The sequence below is a fragment of the Lipotes vexillifer genome, unplaced genomic scaffold (assembly GCF_000442215.2).
Source record: "Lipotes vexillifer unplaced genomic scaffold, Lipotes_vexillifer_v1.1 scaffold445, whole genome shotgun sequence".
NCBI lineage: Eukaryota > Metazoa > Chordata > Mammalia > Artiodactyla > Lipotidae > Lipotes > Lipotes vexillifer.
This window is the reverse complement of record NW_006774995.1, coordinates 2,671,143-2,692,561: the sequence shown is the minus strand read 5'-3', so window position 1 is coordinate 2,692,561 and position 21,419 is coordinate 2,671,143. Positions and strand designations below refer to the sequence as shown.

Genomic DNA, 21,419 nt, shown 5'->3' with positions numbered 1-21,419 from the left:
CATCGTCTTTCCCTACCCGCGGACCTCAGTGGCACCTGCGTCCATCGTCAGGCTCCAACCAGCAGCCCGGGAGAGAGGTCATGATGAGCATCCTCGTGGGATTTGGGGAAGTGCGTAGCCCGGGCCTTTTAAGATTTCCCGCTGGGCCCACCCCTCTCCGAATCTCTTCTTATGGTCAAATGTGTTTTTGTATCTACACTCCTTGAGTATATGTGTATATAACGTCCATGCTTTTGCTTTAGACCATTTGGAAACTTTTTTGTTGTTTGAGCACCACAGCAGATTAAAGGCTGAAAGGAGTCCCACGTAGGCTTTCACCCTTCAGCTATTAAACGCTGTCAGCATTAAATCCTGTCACTGGATCCCTGCTTCAGCCTATTCTCACCCCTGAGCGATTTCTGGCATCACAGTATTATTGGAAGTGATACCTGTGGTGGTACAGGTGACTGGAATATCACTCCAAAGTAATGAGCTAACTCAATTCTACAGAAATAGTATTCTAAAAACCGGGTACTCAGGGATGGACGATTGGTCAGGTTAAATCCTGAGCTTGTGACTCAGTCCAGTTTAACAATTATTTTTGGATGCCAGACACTGCCATCCAACAAGCAATACTGAGATAGCAGTGTTGTTATCAAATATATAGAACATGGTCATTATTCTCAATCATGCACCCCAGTGTATTTGGAGGAGTCTTACATTTAAATAGACAATTTCAAAAATAGTGGGATAAATACTAAGAAGCTGGGTATGGCAGCATGCTGTGGGAGCAAGTGATAGAAAACCCAGTTCAGACAAAGGCATCAAGAATGACTTCATGATGATGCATCAGTGGGGCAGACCTGAAGGATAACTAAGAGATTAGATGTCAGTTCACTACAATATGTAATAAGCAATTTAATTATGTATATCTCACTTTTTTTCTGAAAAGGAAATAATATTGGTAATGTACAGCTTACTTGGAAAATATTGACAAAAAATAATGGGAATTCTTTATGAGGGTATCACTGTAAATATTTAGTTTCATATGTTTGGTTTTCAGCTTTTTGCCTCTAGTCTTAACTCAATACACAAGGAATATATTTAGATATATATTCACTGTGCATCCTGTGAGCAATGTCTAGATTTACTAATGTTTTGGTCTTTCCTAGTCCCCTTTTTTAATATTTATTCATCCACTTCATTTCTTCTCCTGAAGCATTTAAATCATTTTATTCAGCTGCCAAATTTTCAGATGATCTCCAATCCTAACAGTGATGGAGGTATTGCTTTCTATTACTACTTAATGGTCTTGGGGAATCAGTATTTTTGACAGTTAACTATTGGGTATTGATGTGTGTGTGTGTGTGTGTGTGTGTGTGTGTGTGTGTGTGTGTGTGTGTGTGTGTATGTGTGTGTGTATATAAGATTTTTAGGATTAAGAATTGAACTTGTAACCTCTTGATGCCAATAGTTACTACATGATGGTCCTGACATCATTTCCTTCACCTGAGTACTCCAAATGTCAATGTCAATTGTCAATGAAAAACAATGTTAGCTGTAAAGTGGCAGTTGGGTCTTTTATAATCAGCAAAAGTAAATAATGCTAAACATCCCATTCATAAACTAGGGTTATATAAAGTTCATGTCTTTTATTTCAATCCAGGCTTTAAATATCTTCTGCTGATTGGCAATAGTAATATTCCTTTTCCAAGAAGTGAAATTGTTCTTTAAAATTCTTGGCTTCTTCTCTGTTGAGGGAGTTTAAGTCCCAAATTATTAATGCAGAATTAGTAACCTCAAACTTTGCTGATCCAGCTTCCTCTTAACCTTTCCATTAAACATTCTGATGTGGAAAATCAATAGCTGCAGTTACATAATCTGTAGCCTTTCATGAGGGGGAAGATGGTGCAATTATGACTAAGCCAGATATATAATTATTTCTTTATATCCTAACTAAAGTTAGAAAGCTAAACTTGGAATACTGCTTTAAAAATTGCATTGCTCCTAAAACACTTTCAAGACTTTCAAATCAGAAGGCCTTCCCACTAATTAATCTTCAGATTGGCATTATAATGTGTTAGCAGGGAGAAGGTAGCACTTTCAGTGGAATCTTTGCTTTGAAATTTCATACTTTTTATAGTCAGTAATAGAAGAAACCCTGAAGAGAATAAATGAAAGTGAAATTTTACTTTGTAGCTCCTTCACTTTTAGTTTCAGCTCCTTTCCTAGTTTTGGTACGTTACTCTCTCAAAGCTATTGCTCTCAGGCAGCTTACAACTAACCCCTTTTAAAGTTTAATTTACAATGACTTTTTAAAAGGTACTTGTTTTAGCAGATCTTGAAGATCTAATAAATATTTAATGGAGGAAACCTGAATTATCATGGAAGGTAGCAGGTAAGAGATTGTGGGTAGAGGGTAGCATCTGGATTTTATACCACATCTGAAAATACAAGGTTTGATGTACCTCAACTGTATAGTTATTTCTTTTTCACTGTAGGCATCCCCATGGCTTTCTCAACCTCTGCCCTAAATTCCTTTAGCCAACAGATTCATCTCTGCTGCATTGCTTCAGTAAGTAAGAGTGCACACCATGAAATCAGATAGATATGAGTTCAAACCCCAAGTCCTCCATTAAGAAACTCTTGCCTTTGGGCATTTTGTTTTACATCTCTAAACTTCAACTTCCTCATCTTTGAAGCAAGGATAATTGTAAAACTTACTTTCTAGGGTTGTTGTAAAGATTAAATGAGTGGTACCTAGGGCTCAGACATGCTGAAGACCCTCTGAGAAGCCATGCTGGATGTGCCTCAATCTGCTTACACAAGGGATGGAGACAGGAGTATTTATCCCCTGGCTTAGGTCTCCCATTAGTTAAGATTTGCAGTGTTTAACTCCTTGCATTTCCAGATTTGCACATATATAAGTCCAAATGTCAGAGTGGGTTCCCGTAGGCATTTCAAAGGAGTAGAGAAGCCCCAAGGCAGGAAAACCATAAAAGTCATGTGATGCAGCCTAGAAAACATGCTGTCAAGTTATATGTGCACAGTCCATTACCAGAGCAATAACTAGAGTAAATATATGGGCCAAGAGAATATCAAGCAGAACCAAGGTGTGTTCAGTAAACCCCCTTTCTCTCCTGGCTGAGGGCCTGTCATGCCTCATTGCCAAATCACTACTGGTGATATTTTTAATATTAATAACATACATTCAATATGCAAATAACAATACAACGTGAACTTTTAAATAAAACATCTTTTGAAATTATCTAGATAAGGTTAGAAATTCAAAATATGGAAGAGAGTTCAAGGAAGCAACCTGAAATTGTACAGTTCAGTGTAATGTGAAGACTCAAATAAATCTCTAGAGACTCAAATTAAAATCTTCCACTGGCAACTCACAGACTGCTGCTTTTGCGTTGGCTCCTTAATCTGATTTAGCCTGGATTTACTCTTAAGAATTGGGCAATTACAGTCTTCTTCTTCTTCTTCTTTTTTTTTTTTTTTACATTAGCTACTCAAAACAGTAACTGTGTCTGTATCTCATCACTCACTGTCTTTTTACAATAAGGGCTCAATTAGTTGGTACCCATTTGACAACCTTGGAGGGCTACTGTGAAGTTAAAATTGGGTAACTAGTGTAAAAATACACCTCACAGCATATTAATTTCACTTTTCCTTCCATTGTATTATAGTTAAGTAGGCAGACATATCAACAGAGTCCTTAAAGTAAATCGTTTTTCTCCCTACCAACGGCTAATAACACATCCACATAATTCTAGTCATTTATCTGTTTCACCACAGAGCCTGAATTTGCCAGGAGGTCTCAACTCATAGTTCCAGATTTGAGTGCTGGTCTTCTGGTATTGATTCTCCTGGGTTATTTTTTTCTCCATTTAAATCAAAAATCCCATTCTAATACGCTTCTACCCTCTCCTCCTATCATATATTCTATTGCTATTTACCAAATATAACTCTGCGTATTTCAAGTGGCAGTAGATTATGCTTTCGCCCTGCCTATATAATATGTTCTGTTGCTATTTAGCAAATATAACTTTATATATTTTAAGTTGCAGGAGATTTATGCCTTCACTCTGCCAGATATTTGCTTCTGTTTTGTTCAAAGAATACCCACTGAGTTCCTGAGTAAATCATTGACTAGATTTATAACGCCTCTACTCACAGGGCAGCTATGCATGAAGTAATAACGAGATTCATAAAACATTACCATTATGAGTTGCTATGCCATTGTATTTCTTTCCTTTCAAATATTTTGACACCACAATGTCAATAGCTCTATAGTGTGAACATCCTTTCTGGATTGTGCCTGAAAAAAAACTGCTCACCGGAATTCTAAGTTCCCCCAAAGCATCACTGAATCTTAGTTTTGACTAAATGTTCCGTATCAGAAGCTTTAAATATATCAGTTATGGAATTTGGAAACAGGGGTGATTTCTATCATGAATTTAGATACAACTTTGCTCCCTCATCAAAAAGAATTTTAAAGTACTAATTTTGCATTGTGCTATTTCAGGGTTTGTACAAAGAGAATTATTTAAATATGGTCCCAAACCCTCAGAACTTTACAATCTAATAAAACACTGGCAAGAAAAAAAACATAAAAGGACATGTAAAATGCTAACCAGAGAAGAAAGGCAAGAAAATGACACAGTTGACCATGATTTTAAGTTTAGTTCATACATATACGTTTTGTAATTTATATTGTTGATAAATTTGTAAGGACAAAATGCTGAAATTTATACTGCTTACAGTCCATTCAGAATGTAGTTTTACATTATAGGTACTCAATCAACTGCAGAGTTGAAGCTTCTTTGGGACAAGGGATAAAAAAAGAACAACGTTATGCAACAAGATCAGATATGGTCTTCCTCAAAAATGCTATTCTCTCATGGTGCAAAGGACCTCACTGGATGATTCTATATTTTACCTGGACATCAGGTCTGTCTTTAAAGACATCTATCTAGCTCAGAGGATCATTAACAGTTTCCAAAGTAATATATATCCTTTTTATTACAAATATTTTAATGACCCCAAAGCAATTTTTTGAGAAAAAATAACCTATCAACCTACACACAAAATAACAATCTACCAATACTTGAATTTAAAAACTTATGACTTGGTGCAGCCACTATGGAGAAGAGTATGGAGGTGCCTTAAAAAACTAAAAATAGAGTTACCATATGATCCTGCAATCTCATTCCTGGGCGTATATCCAGAAAAAATGAAAAAACTTTAATTTGAACAGATACATGCACCCCAATGTTCACAGCAGCACTCTTTACAACAGCCAGGACATGGAAGCAACCTAAATGTCCATTGACAGAGGAATGGATAAAAGAAGATGTGGCGTGTATATATATATATATATTTTTTTTTTTCATGTCCTAAACCCCAGAACCTGTTAATGCTGCCTTATTTGGAAAAAGGATATTTGCAGATATAATTAAGTTAAGGATCTTAGATGACATAGATATATAGATATATTGATGGAATATTACTCAGCCATTAGAAAGAAAGAAATAATGCCATTTGCAGCAACATGGATGGACCTAAAGATTGTCATACTAAGTGAAGTCAGAAAGAGAAAGACAAAAATCATATGATATCACTTATATGTGGAATCTAAAAAAATGATACAAATCAACTTATTTACCAAACAGAAATAGACTCACAGACATAGAAAACAAACTTATGGTTACCAAAGGGGAAAGAGGGGGGAGGGATAAATTAGGAGTTTGGGATTAACAGATACACACTACTACAGATAAGGCAGATAAATAACAAGGACATACTGTATAGTACAGAGCACTATATATTCAGTATCTTGTAAAAACCTATACTGGAAAGGAATCTGAAGGTGTTGCTATACACTTGTGTTGATTTACACATTGTAAATCAATTATACTTCAATTAAAAAATTAAAACTAAAAGTATAACAAAAAAATTGAAAAATTAAAAAAACATAACTAATATAATTGAGATATATAAGACAACAGTAATGAAATGATGCCTTTCAATATTAAAAGACATAGTTAAGTAACCAGATGCTTTAACGTACATATGTAATCATCATAAGCGTGAGAGTTACAAATGAAGATTAATCAAGAGTGTAGTATGGACAACTCACATATTGTTATCAACAAAACACAATGGATTAACTAGCAGGCAATTTAAAAAATGGTGAAAAATCTTGGTAAAGTTCCAAACCAAACAAAATACATTCTTCTTTCAATTTACATGGTGAATATATTACTGGAAAACTCAGTTTATATTAAAAGCATGCCAAAACATTTTCCAGTTATACAAAAATAATTTTATTTCTAGGATCAAATAATTACAACCAGGATTTCTGCCTATATTAATACCTATTAAACATTTAGAATGTCTTGAGGGCTCCAGAATTCTTTTTTTTAAATCAAGGCGTGTCCTTCCAATCTGAAAGACCTGTGTGGCCTATTGTTGGCTAGCCGCTTAAAGCCATCAGAATTTCTGAGTGGGTTCCCACAGATGTCCCACAGGTGAAAGCAAAGAAGCTCCAGGGCAGGAAGTGAGAGACACCTTGTACAGCTGAATGGAGGCAGCAGATCCACAGCAATGGCTGAAGAAAAAAGTAGGCAAGGCAGAAAGAGGGCACAAAATTTGTCTGATACATTCCTATTTTAGTTCCCAGTGCTGCTATAACAAATTACCACAAACCTGGTGGCTCAAAATAACAAAAATGTATTCTCTCACAGTTCTGGAAGCCAAAAGTCTGAAATCAAGGTATGAACAATCCTCTGAAACCTCTAGAGGAAACCCAATTTCTTGGCTCTTCCAGCTTCAAGTGGCTCCAGGCAGTCCTTGGCTTGTTGCTGCATCACTCAGATCTCTGCTTCTGTGGTCACACTGCCTCCTCTTCTCTGTTTGTCTCCTTACTAGGACACTTGTCATTGGATTTAAGGCCCACCTGGATAATCCAGTATGATCTCATCTAAGATCCTTAACTTAATTAAATCGGCAAATATCCTTTTTCCAAATAAGGCAGCATTAACAGGTTCTAGGATTTAGGACATGAACATATATTGGGTATATTCATTCAACTCACTACAACCTTTTTCCATTCCAGGCTGCTGTTCTGTCATACCTCATTGTATCAACCAAAAACACTTCTACAGATATCCAAAACACATTCATGTGTGCAGTATTACACCACTGAGAACCACCTAGGCTGGCTAGTTTTCCCATGTATGACTTCTAACAAAAGGAGGAAAGCTATTCAAGAGCACATTTCATTACTTTCTCCCACTATTTACCCATGTAGACTGGACTGCTTTTCATAATGTCAGCCTTGACTGTTTTAGTTACAGATGTTCTTCTAGTGCTAATACATGGCACAATCAAGAACAGCAAGGCAGTTGAGAAAGGATTGGATTTTGCCTCTACTGAGTCCTGGTCAAATCACTTAAACTAAGACTCATTTTTCTGCATCTGTAAAATGAGGATTAAAGTTTTTCCCTCACAGTCACGTGCAATGATTAAATTATGCAGACAAATCCATTTTTAACATGTAGAAGACAATGTAAAAATAAATGAATTTGAGTGTTAGATTTTGAATCATATCTTCATATTTGGTGGGGAAAGCAAATTCTAAGTAGACTGATTTTGCAAATATTAAATATTATATTTTCATCTAACATTTTTTCACAATTAATATATTCTAGGACTGCATATAGATAAAGCAACAATATGTCAGTGGAGGTTGATAGGTATATAGAAAATTTCCTTTGACATGGACAAAAACTATGAATTGTTTAGTACACCTTCTAAGTGTTTCCTAAGAAAATGGAACTTTCAAAAGATCCTAAAGATCTTCTTCTTTTTACAAAAATAAGTTTCTGAGCTTAAAACAGGTAACCACAAAATGTCCCAGATTTAACAGGGACTTTTGCCCCTTTTCATTAGAAGTTAGCCTTAGGGTAGACAATGGTACAAGTTCCAAAAAAGCTTTGACACTGCAGTAATGTAAATGATATGTAATGTAAGAAAAACTTTAAAATGAATATTTAGAAACGTGTTATTTGGAGCCCACCTGGAGACCCACCTTTGCCTGCCCTACTGAGTAGGCTGGGTCACTTCTGCAATTCTCCTCATTAAAACCACAGGAACTATTATCAAATTCAGAGTTACCTAGGTTATTTCTTTCTATAGTCCGCACAGGTAAGATCAAGTAATGTCAAGCAGTCAGCAGGAGTAAGGCAAATTCTGAAACCAGAATTTCACTGTCTGCATTTAATACCACCTGGTCAGAGAATGGCATTTGTCATCACAATAATTTTGCATTTAGGACATATAGAAATAGTGCTCATAATTGACCCTAATAACTGATGTGTGATTGGTACACGTGATTGTGGGCAGATGTATTTTAACTATATTATCTGCAGAGATTAAAAAAAAAAAACTTAAAATTCTTCTGACATTTCCCCTTTCACTGTATTTAATTGATTGTCTAAACATCTCAATCAGCTTATGATTTTATCTGTATCCCATGGCAAAATTAAAAAAAAAAAACACTGAAAGCTTCAACTGCTTTTATAAAAAAATACTAAAAGCTTCAATTGCTATTATAATGGAAACAGCTCAAACTCACATGTCAGATAGTCACATTTACCTTTTAGCTCAATTTTAATTTTTTTATTTGTCAAAGATAATTGTTAGAAAAGTGAACATTTTTATTCAAAATGAAGAGCTTAAAATATAAGAAATGTAAAATGTGAATATGAAAAATAATGAATAAATATTCCACTAAAAGACCTCTACTAGTTTGGTTTAAAAACAACACATACATATTTATGCATGCATGTCTGCATATGTGTGTATATATGTATCATATATATCATATTCTAAATCTATGTGTATATATGGTTCATATGTATATGTATGTCATATTCAAAATCTGGTCACTGATGGTGGTGAAGATCATTGTAAGTCAAGTGAGTGAGTCTAGCTGTCAGATTTCCAAATGACTGAAGTAGATTTCCATTTCTTCCATCAAAAGCTTAGCTTTTGTCAAGAGTACTGGGTAATCTCCACCTACAAGTTGCCATTGCTTAGGCTAAGAGATTCATTCTTGCTCTAGTTTTGTGGGACCTCGAAAATGTGAGGTTTTTCCATGGTTTTATTGTTTTCTTTTAAAATATGGCAGGAATAACTTATAATCACTGGAAGATTATTAGACTAGAATCAAAGGATTCTACGTCCTAGACCGAGCTTTCCATTTAGTATTATCTTTTTCATTACGGAAAACTATTTAAGCTCACTGGGCCTCAGTTTTCTTACATGTATAATGAAAGCACTAAAAATAGATTATCTCTAAGATGATGTACTTGGTAATATAAGACACATGAGATAAAATATGAGAACACTTACTAAGCAATGCACAGTTGGAAATATTGAAACCTATCACTTGTATTCAGATATTTGAATTTTCTCATGATCGCTAGGCCTTTAATTAAAATTGGGACCATGTCATTTATTAACGTATGTTTGTTTCAATTAAATAATTTAGCAATGATGTAAGAAATAAGAGATATTTTACAAGTGTATTTAACACAAAAGTATCAAGAGGAACTGTGGCTATAAAAGTCATTTCTCTAAGAGAGCCTAGACCCTGTTTTCTGTGGAATAAATTTACCAGTCAAGGAAACACCTCCAATTTATGGGGGAGAAGAGAGCTATTCCTCCCCTGGCTCCTCAAGGAGAAGGCATTCTAAATCCATTCTTATTCCCACTCTACTTAGAAAATGGAAGAGAGGTGGAAGTATACGTTTTCCCTTGATCCTTACTGATTACTATTGATTTAACCAGATAGTAAAGGGAAAAGAAGCCCATACATAGTTAATATTTATGATGAGAACAGATCATTCCCTGGTTGTAATGCTGAGAATTGTGTTCTTCTGCTCCAAGTCAGGGGCAGATTATTTTTCGTTCTGAATTATTCATTAAATCTTAAAGGTAACTTTTAGCCAATTGTTGAGTGTTCTCACAGATCCTGGCTGCTGCCACTGACTATCTTCAAAACACTGACTGCAGCTGTGATTTCAGGCAATAATGGCCAATCACAATTCTGAAAGCAGGTGATCACAGCTTTTACAGTGCCTCTTCCTTGTGATACAGTCAATGGCATTTCCAGAGACTTTATTTACTCCCTAGAAACAGGCTATTAGCTTGATGATCACTCCCCACTGAGGAATTTACTTTACAACTTTCTTAAGTCTGCAGGGGAACCCTTACAGAGCAAATTGTAGGCTTCCCCCAAAAAGTAAATAAATCTAAAATAAAATAACACTTTTAGCAATACAAAACCTGCAGGAGTTAAGTTTCCCACACCCAGTCTGGTTACATTTGGCCTGAGTCCATCACTGTGTGTATCTTAAGTGATATTCTTATTTAATGGCTGTTTTAATGAGATTTTGATGTTCTGGGAAGTTTAGCTGGAATCATTTGCAGTCAATCGCAATCCAGTGAATGTTTGGCTACCTTCAGACTACTCTCAATGTTTAAAAACCAGGGGAGATTTTGCTCCTTGGTTGCATTAGAGTGTTACAATCTAGAAGGAGACTTTCACCATGAGCGGAAGAATGTGCTCAGAGAGTAACAGTAGCTGAATGAAGTCTTACTAGTGAAAAATAAAAACTCTCAAATATGCAAAATATATGATATGATGCATGAACACTCATCCAATCCCTTGTTGCCATAACCTGAGGACACAAACTTTTTTTGGAAATCACTGGAAAGGTTCCTTTTACCTTATCATAGCACAAGAATTGTTAACAAATACCTCCTCAGGCCTCCTCACTTTTTACATTTTTTTATGTCTAAAATCTACACGTTTGTCTGTGTCCACACACTGACAGTGAGTTACTGGAGACTGGCTGGATGGTGGTAGTGGTGGTTGGGGAGACTGTGGAGAGTAGAGTTAAACAGGTGGGAGGAGAATTGATATCAGCAGTTTTATTTTTCCTGGATGGCTGATTTCTAATAGCAAGTTATTTTCAGGAATAGGGAGAAAGTTACTTTCCTTGACTTGTTTGCCATCAAATTTCAATTTTCCAAAAAGGAAATATCTCTGAAAAAGAGTCATTTGTCACCACTGAATTGCACTGCTGGCCAATAGCTTTTAGCAATTCTGTTCAAAACTGCTTAGTGTAATGCAGTTTTCATGTATGTATCAACCATTTATTCAAGTACTAAAACAGATTCACCTTTCCTCCACATATTAAAGGATGAACAATATATTCCAAGTTACTTAAAAATTAGAAATTGAAAATTAAGTCTCATCTCCTCTTTCTAGAGAATTGTGGACCACATGATAGGCTAGGACTTGTAGCCAGCAGCCGCATCTTTAGAAATGAAGAATGGAATGTCTCTTTCTTCTTTCATCCTGCTAAATGTTACAAATAACTTCTGACTGGTTCCTAAAATAAAGTCAAGATTTTTTTTTGTCCTGCTTGACATGATTAGTTTTGATGCTCTGTTCCAATCTACTCTGACCATATCCTCTCCCGTCTTCAATCACTCAAGAATATTCTTTTAACTTCTTCCATTTATTTTTTGATGATCCTAGATAGTTTCTTCAGGTAAATGTGTGATGGTGGACTATACAACATAAAGAACTATAGCTTCACAACTATAATGATGACTGAATCAACAGAAACAAATACTCAACAGTTGCTCATATTCTCTAGTGAATAAAAGTTGTTACAGAAAAGGAAAGGTTTGAAAAATGTTGATTTTATTGAAATAAAGGAAATAACTTGTTCGTGTATCCAGAGCCCTCTGAATAATGAAGCAATTTAAATCCAGAAAAATACGGTTAAGTGTAGCTATGTCTACAGCACATTGATAAATAAAACACAATCATATTTGTTTACTGTCATCAGAGAATCATTAAAAATAACTAGAAATAATTTATTGTGATACATAAGAATTACTATTGTGTAAAACCTTTTATCTATTTAAAATATTATTATATTTTGTTTCAAAGAGGTTTGCAAGTACTAAATTCCCTTAGGAAAGGCATGTATCAAAATATACAAAAGTATAAATTTGCAAAATAGTGTCAAGAATTGTTTTTCTTTGATAAGAAATGAGAGAATTCATAGATTTTAACAGAAGCTGTAAGCAAGAAGTTCTTAAGCATCACTAATAATCAAGCATAGAATAGCAAAAGTAAGAAAACTGTATTTTGTTTAACCTTTGTAAAGTCGATATTATCAGCCTCATCAACTCAACAGTTAACATCATGCACTGACCACACTCCCTGCCTATTTTTGGCCTCACGTTCTTTAGCTCCATGACTACAGCAACCCCCATTTCCAATCTATTTCAGCCACATTAAACCTATTATCTCAGGCAGAACGATATATAATTAACCTTTGTACATCCAAGAGCTTATCACAGTGGCATCTATTTGGCACTTAAATATTTCTGAAGGAATGAAATCCCTCTCTTAACACAGTGTTTCATCCTCTCATACCAATTAACTCTGCCTTTGTCCTTCTTGTGAAGTCCAGACCCTTGATTATTTATTCCCTGTGCTTCCAAACTAGCTATTTTCTTTAAGGCTTCTTTTCTTTTCCACCCCACACTGGACTCCGATGTCAGTCATTTCAAATATATGTCAATGCTCGCCTTAGAATTATCTTCCCCTCTATCCTTTTGCAATATTTTCCTTGCAATTCCTGAAATTCTCTACTATCTTCTTTCTACTAAGGCTTCCAAATTCTTCTGGTAAAAGTCACAAAACCAGACTAAATACAATACATTAGAGCCACGCTGTCTTAGTCAATCACCACAGCTGCTGGGAAATCCCTTGTATACTTAAGTTCTCAACCTACCCACCTAGCAAGGTAGTCAGGGTTTCACTGACCTACCTCTCAGTAAGAGCCTTGACAAGTTATATTCTCTAAAGATTCTGTTTTCTGTATTTAAAATGAGAGTATTTATGGTACATACTCCACAGAGCTGTTGAAAGGATTAAGTAAGTTAGTGCATATAAACCATTAAGTACAGTTCCTAGCAAACAGCAACCCCTAAATAAATATTAATTTTTTTCATTGATTACTGCAATTAGGATGAACCAAGTGCAGTTTCCTTAACATATCAATTATTTCTGGAATTCCTACTTCTCTTTTTGTATAACTGATAACTGTAACCTTCTTTCGTGGAACAATTTCTCTTTTTACCTGCACTCTTGACCTCTGTCTAGTCTAAATTCCCTAGTTCCTTTTAGTTTCATTTCCATCTTCACGCTTTTCCTCTGTACTATGCAGTTCCTTCCTCTCTGGATGGCAAACATGTTCAATTTCTTCATTTCCTCTTTGTGATGCTACTATTTCAATTTTCTACACCATCTGTCTCCTTACTTTGCTGCCAAAATTACGGAAATAGAGCACATCTTGATGCTTCTACTTTCTCAGAATTTATTTACTCCTCAAATTTATCCCTTGTGATCATGATTCACCGTGGACCTATACCATTTAACATGTCTGCTAAATATTGAAATTATTCTCTCCAAACTACTACTGACCTCCTAATTACCTATCATGCCCTCCTTCTTGAAATCTCTCCCCATTTGGCTTCTAGTCATAATACCACCATTTTTCACCTCTTCTTTCCAAACCATCAGAGACACACTTAAGTCCAAACTCTTATTCCCGCAGCCTGCTTCTCTACCTCTCTTACCATTCCAGCTCTATGTCTCTCTACCCCATATATTGAAGAGCATCCCATCTCCATCTTTTCCTTCCCAAACATCTCTCACATTTATCTCTACTGCTTTCTCTCAGGGTTTGTCTCCTCCTGAAATTCTACCTCATCCTATATGACTGATGAAATTCTATGTATTCTTTAAGATGCCACTCAAATATAATTTTCCTGAAGGCCTCCCTGGTTCTCCCAACTGGTGTGACAGCTGTTTATTTTGCATGTCCAAAATAATGTAAACCTCTTATAATGTTGTTTGACTGCCTTAACTAGTATTACTTTTAACTAGTTTATTGAAAGAAGAGATTTTATCATATTTATTTTTGTATCTCTCATGCCACATAATAGGCTCTGAGAAATAGTAATATATTGAATTGTTGAAGTAGACATATACAGGAATATGGTAAAAGATATTCAGAAGTAAAGGACAGAGAATCCAAAAATCTCATGAACACCCCTTGCATTTCTGAAACCTTAACTTTGAAATACGTTTAATGATTTCTTCAAACATAGGCATCTACTTCTGAAAGGAATTTTGAAATTTTCACTAAATCTATAAAGTTAATACTTTAGAATGCCCTCAAAATAGATTCCATTAACCTTCAAACCCAACCCACTGTAGGTACCCAAATCCATGACCCACTCTTTGTCATCACAAACATGTTCCATATCTCAATCATAATCTCCAAAGTTCAAATCTGTCTTACTTGTCTTTGACCTCATTGAGCTTTTTTTTAATTCACTAATGCTTCCATTTTCTTCCATGTTATAAGCCTCTTCCCTGGCTTCACTTCCTTCCCCATCTATCTTTCACCCCCTGATTTCCCCACACCAAGTACTTTCTTGCTTTAACATTCAATTTGCTTGCTTCACCATCTTTATCCCCACAGCCAAACTACAACCCACTGAATGCCTTCTCCACATCACCCAGATCATGAGCTTCTAGGTAAGATCAAACATATGCACAGACTGCTATCACTATCAATTTAGGACCTTTACCTTCCTTTCCTCTAACGCCAGAGCTATGTTTTAGCTCAAGCATTGTTTCCTCTGGGAAAACTTTTCTGATCAAACATGCCATGGACTTGCAGGCTGGCTAGGTACCTTTTTTTTCTATGTTCCCTAGCAATCTGTATATCCATTACATTCATTTCTTCAGTGAACATTTCTTAAGCCTGTGTCCCTGGACTTGTCTAAATAATAGCTACTCAGGAATGAACAAAGCAGACAAACTTCCTGTCATCCTGAAACTTACATTCTAGTGAAGGAAAACATAAGGAAATTCATGGGTAATATAATGTCAGGCTATTATAAGCAATAGGAAAAAAATAAAACAGAGTTAAGGGAATATCCTATTTCAAATGAGGATTTTAAAATTTCTTGTGACGATTCAACTTCTATACTGCAACCGAAGATTCTAGGGCCAATATATGGTAGAGAAGTCCTCTCTAAAAAGCTAACTTTTAAAACAAAGACTGAAATGCAGTTTAATACATTAAAAATGTACATATTAAGTGTTAAGTAAAATATGTATATAAATACATTTCCAAGTTTAAATTATTTTACATATTGAACATATATAAATGTACTTATTCAATCCAATTTTATTGAAAATTCAAATTGTTTACATATATTTTTTACAATTAAAAATTATCCTTGGATAAGAATTATTTCCTTTGGTGAACTCCTATAGATTAAACTCATGAGGTCAAAGTTTTGGTAATTCATAAGACTCTAAATTCATATGCCAAATGTTAACCAGAAATTAACAAATATTGATTACTTTGGTAGGAGGCTTCCACATTGTCCCCAAAGATTCCAATCTGGTATTCATGCCCTTATGTAATCCTATCTACTTGAGTATGGGCCTCATCTAGTGACTCTCTTCTAATGAACAGAATTTGCAAAAGTGATAGGATTACACTTTCAATATGACATTACAAAGAGACTTACCTCATATTCTAACTAACTTAGTGGTAATCTAACTTCTTCTGCTTATATACCCCCTAAAAGAATGTTTAAAAAATTATGTACCCCCCCAACTGAAGTAAATTTTTGAGTTGATCCTTTTTTTCACCTATTCTTACTCTCTGCCTCACTATTATCTCCTTCTTCTGTCATGCTGTGAGCTGCCCTAGGTATAATCTTACATAGCAAGGAACTGAGGGCAGTCTCAGGCCAATAGCCAGTGAGGAAATATACCATCAGCTGGATGACCTGTGAGGGGTTGAATCCTGCCAACACCCACGAGTGAGCTCAGATGCAGATCTTCCCCCACTGAGCCTTCAGATGTGATCACAATTCCAGCTGTGACTGTGGCCTCGTGAGAGACCTTGAGGCTGAGACACCCGGTTGAGGTGTACACAGATTCCTGACACACAGAAACTGTGAGATAGTAAATGTTCATTTTTTAAAAGCAACTGTTTTGGGGTACTTTATTACACAGCAATAAATACCAAATATAACTGCCTTTTCCCTTTGTACACTCTGTGGTACCTATATAAATGCTTGTTGAATGAATGAATTAAATATATGTTGAGGATTTTCTACTTTTATCATCCAATTCTGTTCTTTTTTTCTTTTATGGGAAATGTATACTTGCTGATGTAAGTCAGTTCCCCCAATCACTCAGTATTAAATATAATCACTTAAACATCCAGAAGTCTGCATACCATTTAGAATTACATTTAATCACTCACTATAATTGCAAAACTTTGGATAACTTCACAAGTAAAGCTGCTGTTACTGTATATGTTTAGAATCAGTCAAAAATCAAATCCTGGGGCTTCCCTGGTGGCACAGTGGTTGAGAATCCGCCTGCCAATGCAGGGGACACGGGTTTGATATCTGGTCCGGGAAGATCCCACATGCTGTGGAGCAAATAAGCCCGTGAGCCACAACTACTAAGCCCATGTGCCGTAACTACTGAAGCCTGCATGCCTAGAGCCCGTGTTCCACAGCAAGAGCAGCCACCTCAATGAGAAGCCTGCGCATCGCAACGAAGAGTAGCCCCCACTCACCACAACTAGAGAAAGCCTGTGAGCAGCAACAAAGACCCAACACAGCCAAAAATAAGTAAATAAAATAAATAAATTTATAAAAAATTAAAAAAATAAAAATCAAATCCTGAACCTGCCACTTAACCAGTTACATAACCTTGGGTGAGCAGCTTAACCTTACTAAGCTTCCTTAGCTTCCTAATCTGTCAAAAGGAGATTATATAATCCACTTCAGAAGGTTTTTATGAAGATTAAATTCAATAATGTGTTTAACCAATAGTAAGCAAAACTGTAGCTATTATAATTAGACTCCAACAAGACATCCTGAAAAAAAATTCTTTTTTAAACCGCTGAAAGCTAAACTGAATATTCCAGTTTATCCTGCACTCTGAAATATATTTGACTCAGGTCATATTAAGTCCACTTGAAAAAAATTGTATATATATACGACGTAAGAATTCCTAACTTGGGTTAGAATTTAGAGGTTGAATCATCTTTAAACACTTTTAAATCATTCACTTTTAAGTATGTTATTGCTTGTTTATGGTCCTTGAAGCTTTAAGAAATGGTAAAAGCAAATTTTTGTCTAGCACATGCAAATGCCAAAACACACAGAATTGCCATTAACTTTTCCCAACTGGAATATCCTTATCCATGAAACTCTTTCCTTAAAGTGTCATTTTAAAATTATGATGTAATTTGAAAATGCCAAGCAACTTTATTGTAACTTTTCTGTTATTTTTCCCTATATCCTGGCATAGTCTGAAAATGTATTTCACAGTTAAGAAACATTTTTTTTTAGGAATTGGGGTCCTTTACTTCTAAACTATAAACTTAAGGGAAAAATTCTACTTGTGAAGTAAATATGCTCTTTTCCAAGAAAAATCACAGTTAGGAAGGATTGCAATGTGGCTCGATATTAAAATCTTTGACAAAGAAGGAAATGAGATCTTCTATTTGTTATTATCTCCTATAATACTTGCTCAAAAAAATTAAATATTTAAAAATCATCCTTCTAAAATGGAAAATATGAAATAACTCCTCTAAACCTCTTTTTTTTGGTAAGCTAAGTATATTTCTGATATGGATAGATATTAAGGGAGGATGACTCATTTCCTTTGAAAATTTTTTCCTGTCTAAAAACTAACAGGTAAATGAATAACAAGAAGCAAACAACAAAAACAAAAACAAAAACAACTGTTTTTTGCTTTCAGATATGTATGGTTTTTTCAAGCTAAATAGATACTCAATTGAAATATATTGTTAAAATGATTTATCTCAAAAGGAATTTCAAAAATTTGCCACAGAATCAGGATGACTTTTTTCTCTAATGATCTTACAAACTATAACTGCTAATCATAATCTTAAAAGTTGCATTTACTTTAGAAATAATGATTTTCCTGTTTGCCTCAGATGGGTTGCCTGAATTATATTCATTTCTTTCTTAGCTTTACATTCCAGAACTAATTGGCTATAGGTCAATTTTATGTTTTAATGTAGAACAATCTTTTTTTTTTAACCTCTCTAAAGTTTGGTAAATTTATAGCTATTTCTAATACTATATTTAAACTTTTAGTAGAGTGTTTCCTAATGTATTGTTCATCGCCCACATAGACTCTTATGGCTCAAACTGATTTTTAAAAATACACCCTTTAGTTTCATACACTTTCCATTGGTGCTCACTTTCATGCTCACTTGAGGGCTATACTAGCAAGGTACTAAAAGAATTAATAGAGGTTTGGCATTCACAAACTAAACTTAGGGAGTAGAGTATACTTAGCATTGTAATTTAGTGTTCTCCATATAATACTTAACCATTTTACAACATTCATTGTGTACATATGTTAATATATATTACTGGAATTCTAATACATTTTACAAAGAACATTTTGTTACAAGTCCATCATAATTGCTATCTTGTGCTGGTAGTGGTATTTATTTTTTAATATTTTTATAGTGATATATATTTTAGGACAGTTGATGGTGTTGTTAATTTGAAACATATAAATCCATGCATTGTTACCATTTTGTTTCTTTCAATATTTTTTTATCACAGGTTATTTTTCTACAGACAATTGGGACACATGAGATAGATGCACACACACACACACACACACACACACACACACCACACCACACACCACACATATCCATCTGCAGTCAAAAAAGTTGCAGAAATCCTCCAGGGAAAGTTTTCCACATTGGGGTCTAAGGAATTCCTGAGCTCCATGAATATACTCTGGAAAGTTCAATGATAGATTTTAATTTTTGTGTTTTTTCTTCAAAGATAAACTGAAAAGGAGTGAAATTGAATCATGTTTTAGATCATCTTGTGACCATCTTTCATCCTGATTTTGACCCAGGATTTATTGCTTGCATTTACCTTTTTTGTTTTGTGGGGTTTTTTTGGCTTTTACTGCATTTGCTCTGAGGGAGGCTCAAACAAAGTCAAGGAATGATATAAAACATGGTTTTTTTTCAAGAGTTCTAATAGAAAAAAGTGATCAGAGAATGGAGATACCTTATAGATACAGAGTGCATAAGCATGCTAAACACGAATAAAAAGACCTGCACAACTGCAATAAGTACCACGTGCAAACTGTGAGTGTACAAAGTCAGCTGTTCTTTCTAGAACATACCAGCCACAGCAGTTCATCAGTAGTGTCTGATGAAACTGCAAAATAACTACAATGACCTGGACAGTGATTCGGGGATGATAAAACATTCTCAAAATTAAAAGACAGAATCAATAGCAAATGAAAATTAAAAGATGCCAATATATCTTTATATTATTAAACCTCATCTGGTCAGTTTAGAGTCAAGAAAGTAGTTATATTAATAACATTAATATTATTAATCTAAATTTTATTTTAGTTTTAAAATTTTACTTTTTTGGCTTTTAGTTATATAAGAGTAAAATGAATAATAAATCTATTCCTAATCTTTATACATATTTGCTGCATACATTTGTACATATGTTATATTACAAAAGTCAATCTAAGTAAACAGTGCTATCCACAGTATTAGCAGTAGTAGTTAGTAGTAGTATCATTACCATCATCATTATCATCTACCCTTTAAATGGGTCCATTTGATGACTCAAGCCTGAGAAACTCTGCTCTAGGCTTTAATGCTTTTCAAACACAAACCAGAGTAAGTAATACATTTCCACAAGCACGAACACACACACACACACACAAACACACAATGAAAATTTCAGAGTTCTTACACCTACACTGGAAATGTAAGAATTATCAAATTCAATCTGATATCCTATTCTATTCCATTTTAATTTCAAAAGCTATTCATGACCCATTAAATTAATTTAATAACCTAATAATAGTGAAACCATACAATTTGTAAACCACTGCCCCAAGGACCCTGTCAAACAGTTCAACACCCTTCAGGAGGTGCCATGATACGGATCGGAGGTCCAGAATTGGGCCCAATAGGAGGGGATGGAGCTTTCAATGGAAGGAAAAAGAAAGTTAAAAGTTGTCATTAATACATGGGGTGACTATAAAACTCTTGGAAAATGATGAATAAGCCCTGAAATTTAGGTCTACTTTCATATAAGCAAAAAAAAAAAAAAAAAAAATCTTCTTGAGGTCTACCAAAGTAGAACAGTGCATTTTTAAGGTCAAAATCCCAACCTGAATAAAGAATAATTTGGTCAGCATGTACTGATAATGCATAATTTATCTCTACCAACTGAACTGGAGGTTTGGGGTTGTAGCAGAATCCACCAGAAACAAGACAACAGATTGCAAGCAAATAAGCAAATAAAGGAACTTAGTCCAGGGCTAGGGTAAAACTCATGAAGAAATAAATCCCATTAACTGAGGTTAGAAATAAAAGGTTAGCAGCATGCACAAGGGCATAATGACTCCCAGAAAAGGGTTTGCAGATAAACATGTTAAAACCCTGTGCTCATTCATCTTATTTAGTCACTCTACCCCCTACTGACCTGAGAGTATTGGTATTCATATTTATTCTCTCTGTGAAAGGTAAACAGCTCAATACTGGGATCATGTTCCCTGTATCCTGAGAGTTCCAAATAAAAGAAATTTCCTATGTGCTTCTACGCCATATATATTTCCAGCTCCATTGGGGAAAACATTTCCAAACATGCTAATGACAAGCTTAAGAAGGCTTTTTTTAATACATGTGACTCCTGTTAAAGATGCCTGAAGTTACACTGTTATGGAACAAATAGTTTAAGTTGTTGAATAACAGTTACAATTTGTATTATTGTGACATTCACTGGACTGCGAAACATATTTAAAATGAATTTTAAAAAGAATTCAAATATGACACAAGGCAAAAATAAATAAATAAATAAAAAGTAGTCTCATCCGAGGTAGAATCTCATTCTTATCCAGCAGGAACATAGAATATATGAAGCTTGTGCTAATGAGAACTGTGAGCTTTATATAATTAAATTAGCCCCTAATTAGAAAAAATTTAAAGTATAGTCCTGTCCTGAATGTGCCTAACTTTACCATCCACGGTGCATGTAAAGGCAAATTTGAGATTTTGTGAGAAATAAGGATTAAGTGAAACCATGTAACACTGACCATATTCAACATTTATATCTTTTTTTTTTTTTTTTTGCGGTACGCGGGCCTCTCACTGTTGTGGCCTCTCCCCTTGCGGAGCACAGGCTCCCGCCGCGCC

At 35.0% G+C, this 21,419-nt stretch overlaps 1 protein-coding gene across 1 annotated transcript in view; it reads left to right on the top strand.

Annotated features, from left to right (window-relative positions):
- OLFM3 (olfactomedin 3) overlaps window positions 1-21,419 on the top strand; it is a 197,018-nt gene that overhangs the window by 80,978 nt on the left and 94,621 nt on the right. The window lies entirely within an intron of this gene.